Genomic DNA, 13,494 nt, shown 5'->3' with positions numbered 1-13,494 from the left:
AAGAAGAAGAAGAAGGACACTAGTATGCATTAAAATTAACTTGTTCATAAAACGACTTTGAAAAATATCATAGGGTAGTATCCAATGTTAGTCCTATGTAGAGGAGACCCACTGAAATGAATGAAACTTAAGCAAGTCACGACAACTTAAGTCCCATTCATTTCAGTGGGTCTATTCTACATAGGACTAACATTGGATACTACCCATGGAGTGTAAATTCATTGCTTGGTGGTTCAGGTTCAGCCTCAATGACCTTACTACAAAAGGGTGATCTAGTACACAACATAGGTATTGTTTGTATTTTATGTTTACACCACCCAGACAATTTCTGTTATGAGTGTCAGCTGGTTGTGGTGGTCTGAAAACAGAGCAACTGCTGGACCAGACTAAAGACTTCAGGGGAAGCCTGGTGAACAGCCTTAAAGGTTCTAGGTAGAACGTGGAAGTCAAACTCTATCAGAGAGAAGACTGCCTTTCAAGACCTCATTGCTAGGCCTGAGAGTTAACTGGGATGGAGCATGATAGGGGAATTGGCTTAGGTTTGGTTAGGGTTAGAAACTAGGGCTTCTAACACCTGATTGGTGGTAACAGTAACATTATAGAAGTCCTGTTTTAAAGTAATAACAGCAATCTTAATTAATTTGCTTTTTTTCTTTTTTTTCTTTTAAATAAAATACTATATATCTTTGATTACTTTCCTGGTATGTCTGATCTGTCTTGTCTCACGCCGAAAGACCAGCCACCTTAGGGGGAAAGGTATAATTTAAATAAAAAGGTGTAGTTTAATGGTAGCAGTGGAAGTGAAGGGAGAGATTGCCCAGTAGCAAGGGTGATCCTCCACACTTGGTGTTAGCAGTGGGATTGCCCTAGAGTAGAGGGTACCACCGTAAGACTAGGTTCCCGCACTGTCCCAAAAACATGATAATGCAGATGGGGACCAAACAATTATTGGCATTTAGCCTGCAAGATTTCTATGCTATCTATAAGTTGAGTACCCATGCGCTCAAACATAGCAAGCCTATGACCTTTTGAAGACCCATTTAGAGAAGCTAAGGCAGCAGGAAGACAGTCCTTGAAACAGAGAGCACCTCCTCGTTAAAGAGACAGAAGTTTTGTGAGAGTGTCACTGTTTAGGTTAAGGATGTAGAAAGGGCAGCCCATGGGCCACATGTGTGTGGCCCACCAAGCCATTTCTGGCGGCTCGCCAGACCCCCCTGTATCTGATGTGGCAGCAACATTGCCTAGGGTTTCCCTTGCTAGAGACAGTCAAGGGATTCCTTTGCTTGTGCACACGCAAGCACCCTGGTGCTGCCCAATGCAGTCCTCAGGGCAAAAAAGGCTGTGCATTCCTGGTTGAGGTGCAATCACTGCTCCTCCTGCTAGCTCATGTAGGCTGGCAATAATTGGGACAAAGATCTCCCCCTTTCTCTGTCTGCTCATGTGGTTTTGTCTTTGATCAGCACTCTGATTCAAAGCACCAATCACCCACAAATTGAAAGGTTTGGAAACACCCTCAGATTCCATTGCAGTGCCTGCTAAAAGAACATACTTTTTGATGCTAAGTACATTTCTGCAGCAAGCTGGGTGTTTTTGGCAATGGAACAGCAGTGTTAATCAGGCCGTTCAATTTACAAAAAGACTCGAAAGGATTTGTAATAGTACACTCATATTTGAGAGGAAAAAGGAAACTCCCATTTGAACTCTATTATTTATTGTACATTTGCAACGCAATCTCTTTATGCAGGCAACAGTGGGATACTTAAGTAGAGTGTGGTGGAAATCCTTTTATCCAGTTCCACCTAGTGGCATAACCTCCTCTGAGTTTCCATATTGTGAATATTAAAGACCAAAGTATAATGGCCCTAAAAGAATATCTTTTCCAATTAGGTCATCGGTTACCAACGTGGGGTGTTCTAAACTAGTAACATTTTGATTGTACATTTCTTTGAAGTTCTCATTAATCTTGCCCTTGGATTTGAACTTTTTTTGGCCATGTTTCACATCAAATATGGATTTTAGTTATGTCAAAACAACTGATTAGCTCTCCTCAAATTGAGGGAGAAGGAAGGGGGAGCAGAGGAGGGTAGTCAAGTGGGTGTTGGATTTCATGAAAGACCTATTTACCTAGTCATTCAGCATGACCAAGTGGGAGAGCAGCCAAGAAGGGCAATGCACTGGAAAGATTCCAGAGTTCTGGTCTCATTAGGTGATCACCATAGAAAATGGCACGGCTGCTGCCATACTAATATCCAGTGTAGCAATTTGGTTGCCACTAGAAATAGCCTAGGATGATATCCCTCATGCCCCTGCAACAAACAGCTTCAAATAACCACAGCTCTATTTTATAGAATGGAAGCTTCACTTTGGATATGTATACCAGAGTACGAAAAAGTGATTGAATTACAATTAGTTCAAAGAGGGCCGCCTACCAGCAAGTCTACCTGCAGAAAAACTGCTTCTCCATTCAAAATGGTGATGATCGGCTACACCTCCGGGCCTCATAGTCATACTTTTAAAAAGTAACTCCATCTTTTGTCAGGAGTGTGTTTGTGTGTGCTCGTGCATGCTTGTGAGTGTATTATGTGTGTATACACATACACACATATGTGCTGCACATATAATGACTGTGATGCATGGGAAATATTTTCCATGGCTGTATGTATTCATATTCCACTGATTGTCAGGAGATGCCTCCAGTTATCATTGGTGTCATATCAATTCATATATTACATATCTCCCAGTGGGAAGAGAATCCATCACCTGTCCTGCTAATCAGCAGTGATGATAGTGTGCCATATTGAGTGTAGGTAGCAATATAACTCCCTTTGATTTACTCCACTAGTTTTGTTCCATAATTACGGGAAATATTTCATCATGTATCCAGGCCCGGAATGTGAAAGTGCAAATCCCATTTAATTAGAAGTCTCCAAGAGAATTGGGGTTGTTATACCTCCTTAGTGCCCAGTTTGTCCCAGATAATATTCTGATTTCAGCTGTGGCAGCTGAAAAAGCTGCAGTCTGACTGGTGAAGTTGCATTTGCATAGTGCTGTCTGACATCTATAATTATAAAGGAATGTGTCTTATTTTAGAACATCACAACCCTATAAAATGTCATAATGTTTTTGATGTGGCTTGTGGACCAATGGCTTTCAAAACTGCAGCTTGCATTTGTGATGCATGATTCAAATAAGCCATTTGCCTTGTACATTGTATAATTCTGGAATGGCTGGGCATCATTCACATCTGGCAATGCACAGAGAGATTGAGTCAATCAATCAAAGCTTAATTTCTAAAATGAGAGTTGTCACGATTAAAGTTGGCCTCCAAGTCAAATCCTGGAAAATCTCGCTCCTAGGATCCTTCCAGGTGGATAGCTCTTAGCACTACCAGTGAAAAGGCATTGTGCAGCTATTCTGCTTTTCCCTCCTTAACGGATATTTTGGAGTAAGAAAAAAGACCAAATAAGTGGTGGGAAAACATGGGAGGGTTGGAAATGGAAGACAATGTCTAGACCCCGCGTATTTGAAGCAGAGCAATTACACTCTAAAAGCCTCATTTGGAAGCACTCCTAGTCTCAAATTATAGTGTCATGGCTTGGTGTTATTCTGTGAGGATAGAAAGGCATTTTGCACGTATTTAGAAGTGCTCTACATTATTTATTCACATAGCACTGGGGGAAAACCCACACAACTAAAGCAAGATTCTAGAATGAGCTACAGCTAAGGGCCAAGCTACATGTTACTTTGAAGATGTAGCTATCTGCTACATCTTTCTTACTTACTCTAAAGTAAGTGCAGGGGGGGCTAATATGAATCAGGACCCTAGCATGGCAGGGGGGCTTTAACCCTTTGCCCCTTGCTATGATCCCAGTCTAGACCATGGCCCTTGCACCTGTAATTTTCATTGCCAACACATTATTTGTCAGTGGGGCAAAATGTTAAAGCTCCCCCACCCCCTGCCCAGCTCCCATGCTGGAGTCCCAGCCCAGGCTGAGGACCCTGCTGCACTTCCTTTAGCATAAGCAAGCAAGATATAGCAGCTAGCTACATCTTCAAAGTAATGTGTAGTTTGGGTCTAAAACAAATTGTGGAAGGAGGCTAAACCTGAAAGCATCTGCCTTTTCCTTTTCCTAAGCATGGCACTGCAAGTTAGACTGCACCTGTGCAGCTGAAAAACGTGCAGCGCTTTGAGGTTTGTGGCTATGAATCTCACATATTTAATGTGTTTCTTCTCCTTTAGCCCTCTGTTCCCACAGATACATAATGACATGAAAATCCATATGATATGAGCATCTTGGAACTATTTTTAATATCTTGTTTGTAAGGATCTTGAGAAAATGTGTACAGTTTTAAAAAGGTCACTATGGTTCCTGAGACAACCTTACGGTTCTCCTGGAGAATCATGATGCACGCCTTGAAAATGAGAAAAAGACAACTTGTTTCTGAAGAAATATGTACGCTTTTGAATTATGCCACAATCTTTACAGGGCTGGCCGAAGTAATTTCTCTGCCTGAGAAAGAACAGCAAATGCCCACCACTGCCACCACCACATGAAGCTGTGTAGTACCCAAGAATGGCCAAGTTATTTTGGCACCTGAGGCAAAAAAAAATCCTACAAGCGCCTCTCCCTAGCAGTAAAAATACTATAATTAAATTTCATAACTAACAACTTCGTTGCCCTTACATGACACCCAAATCCCTGAGGCAGCGTCAGCACCTGGGCTGGGTCAGACACTGTTCATTACGTTAGGTATTCAGCCAGCAGATACCAATGTGATAAGGAGTTCTGTGTAACTTGAAAGCTTCCATATTCCTTTACCAACATGTCCCTTTACCAATTTTGTATTTTCCATAGTTGATATCTATATCTAAACAATGCTAAGTTAATTCCAAGCCATTAGCTATGATGTAACCCCTCCTGATTAAAGTGTCATCGATCCCACAATTTCATACTGCCTTCATTTATGCAGGAGCACTGAGGAGGCAAGGTTCTACAATTACAACAGAATAAATTTTAATGAGTGCAATTAGGGTTGTTCAGACATTCCAGCAGTGATGGAAAATGTGGCAGCAACTGCTAAGTGGGAGGAGAAAACTGGTGTGGAGAGGTGGGGAGTGACTAAACACCTATAGTTTTAAAAAGCTGATCACCTGAGGCCAGACATTAGAAAACTCTTTCCATAAAAAGTGTCTTGGTTTGCTGGCTGTGCTTAGCTGGATTTGAGGCAAACGTTCCACAGAAAGCATGCCTTTTCCCCAATGTTTTTTAAAAATAAATTTTGGCTCTGAATAGTTTCTTCTGTATTTTAGAGATTGCCACTCACACTGTTGTCACGTTGTGGAAAAAAGAGGACTAAAAACCTGACGATTTTGTTTGTTTGTTTGCTTACATTTTTGTTAATTTTTCAATGCCAACTGCTGATGGTTATTTGTCTTTCCTTTGGAAGTTTATGAATTCACTGGGGCTTATTTCCAAGTAAATGTGAATAGGATTGGACTGAATTAACAACAAATAGTTCTACCAATTCCTATTACTCTGCATGCTTCCAGATGGGGTTTTTATTGTGCAATTGTCCTTCCTCGTTCATAGAATTTTACAGGGGGCCTAGACGTCATTGTCTTCCATTTGTAACCCTCCCTTGTTTTCCAACTGCTTCTTCCATCTTTTTTCTTACCAGAAAGAAATCTTTTAAGGTGGAAAGGAAGAACACTTGCATAATGCGTGTTGACTGGTAGCACTAGGAGCCCTCTGTCTGGAAGCCCCCTCTCTTGATCAATCATATGAAAAAGCTATCTTCCGCCACCGCCACTGCCTCCTTCTTCCTCCTCCTCCTCCTCCAATCAATCCAAATTTGGTGCAACACCCACATCAAGAATCCCTATATTACTCAATACAGTCCTGTCCCCCCTCCTTAGGGGCACATGCAGGCAGTTCAGTGGGTTATTATGCCCCATCTAACCCCCAAATTCTTAAAGAGATGGGAGTACCAGACCACCTTACCTGTCTCCTGAGAAACCTCTCCGGGGGTCAACAAGCAACAGTCAGAACCAGACATGGAACAACCGAGTGGTTCAAAATTGGGAAAGGAGTATGACAAGGCTGCATATTGTCACCCTGCTTATTTAACTTATATGCAGAGTACATCATGAGAAACGCCGGGTTGGATGAATCAGAGGTTGGAATTAAGATTGCTGGGAGAATTATCAACAACCTCCGATATGCAGACGATACCACCCTAATGGCAGAAAGCGAAGAGGATCTCAAGAGCCTCTTGTTGAGGGTGAAAGAGGAGAGTGCAAAAGCTGGTTTAAAACTCAACATTAAAAAAACGAAGATCATGGCATCTGGCCCCATCACTTCCTGGCATATAGAAGGGGAAGAAATGGAAGCAGGACAGATTCTACTTTCTTGGGCTCCAAGATCACCGCAGACGGTGACTGTAGCCATGAAATTAAAAGACACTTGCTCCTTGGGAGGAAAGCTATGGCCAACCTAGACAGCATAGTAAGGAGCAGAGACATCACCTTGCCGACAAAGGTCCGTCTAATCAAAGCTATGGTTTTCCCAGTAGTAATGTATGGCTGTGAGAGCTGGACTATAAGGAAGGCTGAGTGCCGAAGAATTGATGCTTTCGAACTGTGGTGCTGGAGAAGACTTTTACGAGTGCCCTGGACTGCAAGGAGGTCAAATCAGTCCATACTAAAGGAAATCAACCCTGAGTGCTCATTGGAAGGACAGATACTGAAGCTGAAGCTCCAATATTTTGGCCACCTAATGCGAAGAGAAAACTCTCTGGAAAAGACCCTGATGATGCTGGGAAAGACTGAAGGCAAAAGGAGAAGGGGACGGCAGAGGATGAGATGGCTAGATACCATCACTGATGCAATGAATATGAACTTGAGCACACTCCGGGAGAGAGCGCAGGACAGGAAGGCCTGGCGTGCTATTGTCCATGGGGTCACGAAGAGTCGGACACGACTGAACGACTGAACAACAACAACCCCCTTTCTCCCATTTTTCTCACACCAGCCCTAAGAACACATAGTAAGCTTCATGACTGGGTGGAGACTAAGTCTCCCTCATCTAAGTCTGACCTAAGTACACACTACTTTTCACTAGAGCCAAACTAAATGGTATGTTAAAGACATAGCTAGCAACTATGCTTTTTTCCCCACAGAGAGGGGAAGTATAATACTACCCTCCACAGACTCGATTTTACTTCTCGTTTGCCTCTCACCTAGGGATGTTGGATGTTCTGCAACAGAATCAAATGTGTTCATTTGATGAACACAAATTCTGCAACAGAATCAGATTCTGTTGATTCCACAACAGAATCAATTCTGTTGATCAGTTCTGTTGATCAGTTCTGTTGATTCCACAACAGAATCAATTCTGTTGATCAGTTCTGTTGATCAGTTCTGTTGATTCCACAACAGAATCAATTCTGTTGATCAGTTCTGTTGATCAGTTCTGTTGATTCCACAACAGAATCAATTCTGTTGATCAGTTCTGTTAATTCTGCAACAGAATCAAATGTGTTCGTTTGATGAACATGCAACAGAATGTTGGATGTTTGCCTCCCACCTAGGGCCGTATTCCATGGACTGTGGATGGGTGTGTGTGTGCGCATTTTGGGTGGATTTGCACATTTGGGGGTGGGGATTTGTGCATTTTTGGGAAATTGGAAAAAACCCGATCCCACCAATGAGTGGATGATGGAATGAAAGACACCTGACATCCGTGAAACACAGACAGAATGGATTTTACAAAATACATACATTTGTACTCCTGCCATAGAGCTATGGGGCTTAGGAAAAAATGTCCCCATTTATAAAAAGTCCTATAGCCACATGTGCAAGGGGAAGATTACTGGTAAAATTGAAGCTGAGGAGGGAAATATTAAAGTTCCCCACATAGGGGGGTCCTAATTAAAAAAAAAAAAAAGAAATCCCCAACTGTGGATGGGGCGGGGGGAATGTAGCTGCAAGCTATGTCTTTAAGGTAACATGTAGTTTGGACTGAAAAGTCTATTTGGTACTGGATCAGGACCAGTGTAAGTATGACATTAAGAAAAATTACATTTTTTCATTTAGAAAGGCCTTTTGTGGTGAATAGTAAAAGCTGGCATTTCTTGGGATAAAATATCTTTACTGGTTCATGTCAAATCAGAAATCATGTGGAGGCCTGCAGTGTTGTGTCTGGCATACCACAAAGCCTCTATTTCTTTCAGCACAATTTACAGTCTTTGAGGGTGGAGGCAATGCAGTTATTTAGTAACTTCCCAGTTCAACCATTTGCAAGGTCAGATCTCTTTGTTCTTGCCAAAGCAGGGCATGCTATAAACTATGGAGGGGGATGGCATATAGCTACAGAAATATTGCCTTGCACCTGGGCCGTTCTGCATGATTCAGAGTGCTATGGGCAGGGCCCTATAGATTCTTTAATGAATAATAAAACAAAAAGGCAAATCACATTCTGCAGCCAGAATATGTTATGCAAATTAGGCCAATCTGCACAGTGTGTTATTCTTGTCACAGAATTTGGTTCTACAGTGTGAAATACATGGTCAACCACTGATTTGAGAATAGGAGAAGGAGGACTGGTGGAGGGTAGAAAGAACAGCCATTAGAGAGATGTGGGGTCTATATAAATGGACACAGGTCTGGTGGGCACATATGTCTTATGCCAGGAAGAGTGAGGAGCTGTACATGAAACATCAGACCTCAGCACCAAGAAATCTGACCCGTGCTTGCCTGCAGGGACTGGTGTTTGTTGGGCTACAGTACTTGGTAAACAAAAAGAGAATTTCCCCTTACACATATGAGTCCATAGATGCAATTGACCCTCTCTGGATTTTCTTCACAACAAATTGCACAGGATCAAGACCACAGTTGACAGTTCACGAGGGGATCCCAGGTGGGGACCCATTTTGGTGTCCACTGCAAGGGCCAACAGTGGAGTCCTCATCCCTTCTTATGTTGCTTCCCGTTCTTGTAGAGGGAATCCTCCCTAGAGATGTCTTTACTCCCATTATTTTCCTCTGCTGTCTTTGTATCATGGATGTTGGTCATGTCTACAGCCTGTACTCTGCCACCCATGGGCAGAGCCATGGATGGCATGATACATTATGGTTTTTTGTGGATTAAAGGGAGAATAGGAAGGAGAGGTTGAGTTCAGTAAAGAGGGGCTATCTTCTTCAGGAGAGGCACTTTGGTTTTCTACTTCAACATGGCTGCTGGTCTTTCTTTCATTTTCTCTATGTGCTGTGAAAAGTGGGATGTGAAACCATGTTTCTATATGGAGACGAGAAGCACTGGTTCTGGCAACAGGTTGCAGGAAAGTGGGCATATTGTCTACACAGGCAGTGGGGTCACCCCTGCCATAAGACTGAGTCAGGCAGCTGTCTCAGGCTCTCTCAGATGCTGAGGGGTGGGGGACACAGCATTGGCGCACACACACACACACACACACACACACACACACACGGCCATTCCTCCTGATCAATGCTTGCTTGCTGCTGGCCAGGGGTGACTAAGTATGACAGCCAGCCAGCTGCCTCACCTAGTCACCTTCTCTCCCCACACATTATAGGCAACCCCACTGAGAAAGGCCCCTGAGTGAGTGAGCGAGCAGCCCAGGCCATGCACTCCAACAGCTTCACACATGTGTGGCTCTGTGAATCAGGCACATAGTGGCCCTACCACTCCTGCATTGCATTCTTGGAGCAGGCAGTGAGCAGGTGCCAGGTAGAGGATTAAGTGAGTGTCGGTGAACTGAGCTGAGTGTGGACATGGCCAGCCCTAAGGTATCTGTCCTGTCACCTGTGTTGAATTAAAAAGCCAGTCCAGTCAACTCGAATACATGGAATTGTGGGGTGGGGGGGGGAGAAGTATTATCTTGGATACAGGCTATAGTAATCCTTTCCCCACACTTTATAGCTCTATAGAATTATGCAAAGTTGTCCAGACACTTTGCATATTGAACAATCCCTCCTGCATCTTTCCCAACAATAAAGGTCATTATATGGCACTAACTGTGAATGCACACCTGGGGTTGGATCCAGAACTGTCACTCTGCCAGCAGAAGGAGTCAGCTTGTAGAATGGGGCTTCCCAACCTCTCCTCCCTGCTGCAGCCCCCTGCGCACTCTCCAGTTCTGCTCCAGTGTCCCTCAATCCTCTGGAGCATATTTTGAGGGCATGCAGGGAGCTGCAGGGGAAAGGAGAGGATGGGGAAGTCCCGTTCTGCCAGAGGCATCCTTCTGCTGGTGGAACAACAGTTCTTGACCCAACCTGTAATTGCTCTGAGAGCAATCCAGCTGGTCTGGAAACATCCTCAGTATGTTCAGTCCAAATGGACCTCTTCCTTTCCAGGGTCTTACTCTGGAAAAAAAGAAAAGCAAAGCAAAGTTGCAGCACAAACTGGCTGTGCATGGAATTGACTCGCTACTTGCCCCCTGCCCCTCCTAATATCACCAAGAAATTCTCTTCCATCCCTTGTACTGTTCAAAACTTTCTTGTTTTTTTATCAGTAAATAAAGATATGAACATTCATACAGTCCTTTAAAAAAATAAGAGAGGACAGAGTCTTCCTGAAGCATGGGAGGAGGAGTAAAACAGGGGGCCAAGACAGGGCTCTGTTCACTAGTATGTGCAGCTGTCATTTCATTTACAAAGCCAGGATCATCCTGTGGCTGTGGGACATGCTCTAAGCTCTCTTTTATATGACATCAGGCTTCACACTAAAAGTGAACGTTCCTTTGCACAGGCATTTCTTGTTGTTAATCCTCCGTAGTCATTCCTGTGAGGTGCCACAGATTTACATTTTCCTTTCAGACCACTTTGGACCTGTCTTCCCTGTCATCTGCCTTTTGGAAACTGCACCACTGAATAAGCTGTCTTCCTTGCCTTCTTCACTATGACTGAAGAAAATAAGTGCATATTACATTATCTGGGTTTCATATGTAAACCATGATGTTCTGCTAATTTAAGAGAAACTGAACATAATCAGAACCACAGCCTGGGAAGCTCTTGACAATCTTGCTCTTTGTTTTATACCAGAACCAATAGGAAGATTCTTGCCAAGAGCTTGAAAGAACAAGGCTACCGGTCTTACAGATGTTGGAAACAAAGCCCGGCACCATGAAGGCTGATGCAAGATTCACCCCCGACTCCTGATTGATTTCCAACAGGTTGTCGCCTCTGCATTTCCATTCGGAGATATGTCTTTCCGCCACTTGGCTTTTGTCTTCTGAACAAAACTTCTAGTAGTTCTTTAAGATGTCCTAAAAGAACAGCAACAGCCTAGATCTTACTGACATGAGCTGCACTCCAATACTGTGTGAAAAGTGGGGGCGTCATTTACTGCCTGCTTCTCCTACTGTGCCTACTTCTATACTCCCTTCATATGGGCTCCCGGTCGCTTGGCAAAGCCTCCAAGAGGACAGCCAGTACAGACCTTCTCTCAATGTGTGGAGGGAGGGAGGCAGTGTTGGGGTGGGGTCAGCACTGTGGCCTTACTTTTAATGATGTGGAGCCCCCTCAAGTAGAACAACATGTGAAGGGATCCAATCAAGTTTGCTTTGGAGTTACCCAAAGGCCAATCACCTGTCTGCTGCCTCCTCAGCCATCATTAGGAGTAATGAAGGAGCACCTGCCCAATTGCTAAAATAATCTTCAGAGTCTCTTTTCTGGGTGCTATCACCTACAATGTTGTGACAGATAGGTACCAGGCAACAAGCCTTCTCCCTTGTCTGTGGAATGCCTTTCCCAGGGAGATCTGCCTGGCATCTTCACTGTATATGTTTAGATGCCAGGTCGAGACCTTCCTTTTCCAGCAGGCATTTAATCCTTAATCTGTGGCTGTGATTAACTTTACTGCTGACTCCTTCATATTTCTAAAGATTTAATATTTTGATATTTTCATTGATGTATTTATTATTTTGGTTGCTATTTCATTGTTGATTTGGGTTCTTTTGCTGTAAACCACTCCGTGGGCATCTGCCAGTTTGAGCGGTATATAAATTACATACATACATACATACATAGAATTAGCTGACACTTGAAATAACACCAGTACCAAAAATAAGTGTGCTGGGTTTGGATATGCCAGTGCTAGAATCAGTAGAGAGCACTGGAGGTCGGATTCACACCCCACCAAAGATGTATTTTTCATGACTAGTTACTGACCTGATTAAACTGCAGCTGAATTAGGCTACACTGTGGAGATTCCATCCACCTGAAGAAAACATTCCCTATTCCACCGTGAGCAGCAATGCAGCCAGTAGTCAATGTACCTGGAATAGTCACAGCAAATGAGAAGCCCTGCATCTTTCCTGTCTCTACAGGGCTTGATTAGGCTGGTGATCAAGATTTTATTATGCAGCCCCTGCATTCTTGTACAATTGAAACAGGACCTCGGTAATGGTGTGTGAACTTCAAGGTCACCCTGTGGGGAGTCATCTTTAGCTCTGTGGCAGTTTACTATTTAGGAATAAAAATGACAATTTCACCCAAGTAAATTACATCGTGGGAGCACAATAAAATTCTGCAAGGGCAATTGGAATGATCTGATGGTGGATTTAAACTTGGAATACATTATAGTGCTTCCTTGTGGTTACTAGCTAACACAGCTCTTGCTGATATGTAGGCATTGTGGCCTACTGACGATATTTCCTTTATCTTCAGGTGGTTTATAATTAGAGTTGCAGGGTGTGAGGGGAGAAGAGCAATTGCTGACCACATTGAATATATGGATGAAGCATTTGCTGTATGCTTTTTCCAGGGCATAGGAACATCGGAAGCTGCCTTATACTGAGTCAGACCCTGGGTCCATCTCTCCCAGTATTGTCAACACTGACCAGCAGTGGCTCTCCAGGGTTTCAGACAGGAGCTTTTCCAGCTCCAGCTGGAGATGCCAGGGATTGAACCTGGGACCTTCTGCATGCAAAGCAGATGCTCTACCACTGAGCTACAGCCGGTCCTGGATCATCTCTAAAAAGAAAAAGGAGTTTGGTTCTCCTCAAAGAGCCATTCCCACAAACAGAAGCAAATATTGGATCTCACCTGTAATGAAAGAGGGTCTCCTTACAATGTCTTAGAATTAGCTTCCTTTCACATTACTCTTTTGATAAGACTGGAGTGATGTAAATCCTGAAATGAATTAATGAACTTCGGGTTCCTAACTGAAAGCCATGCTGCCATTTATGGAGCAAGTGAACAAGGGGGATAAGTGAAGTCTCTGGTGTTCTACTCTGCCTCCCTAGCATTGGTTACCTGGTGGTGGTCAGTTTGTGATCTGCTAGTGTGCTGAAGCCCCAATGATGTGTGCCCCCACTTGCCTATCACTTCTATGTGCCACCAGTATATGTCATCACATCGTATATGTCATCACATCGTATATGTCATCGCATCAAATAGTCACACCATCAAAATGGATACACAACCAACCCAAGATCCTAGGGCAGCCTTCCCCAACCCAGTGTCCTTCAGATG

General features: G+C 43.5%; 1 non-coding gene across 1 annotated transcript; it reads right to left on the bottom strand.

The window, feature by feature from the left end:
• Positions 1-12,902: 12,902 nt before the first annotated feature.
• Positions 12,903-12,980, bottom strand: TRNAA-UGC (transfer RNA alanine (anticodon UGC)). Its single transcript has one exon. It is a non-coding gene; the product is annotated as a tRNA-Ala (tRNA).
• Between the last annotated feature and the right edge of the window lie 514 nt (positions 12,981-13,494).

The sequence above is a fragment of the Heloderma suspectum genome, chromosome 2, assembly GCF_057233095.1.
Source record: "Heloderma suspectum isolate Gila_16-S chromosome 2, 16-S_ref, whole genome shotgun sequence".
Taxonomy (NCBI): domain Eukaryota; kingdom Metazoa; phylum Chordata; class Lepidosauria; order Squamata; family Helodermatidae; genus Heloderma; species Heloderma suspectum.
This window is presented reverse-complemented; position numbering and strand designations above follow the sequence as displayed.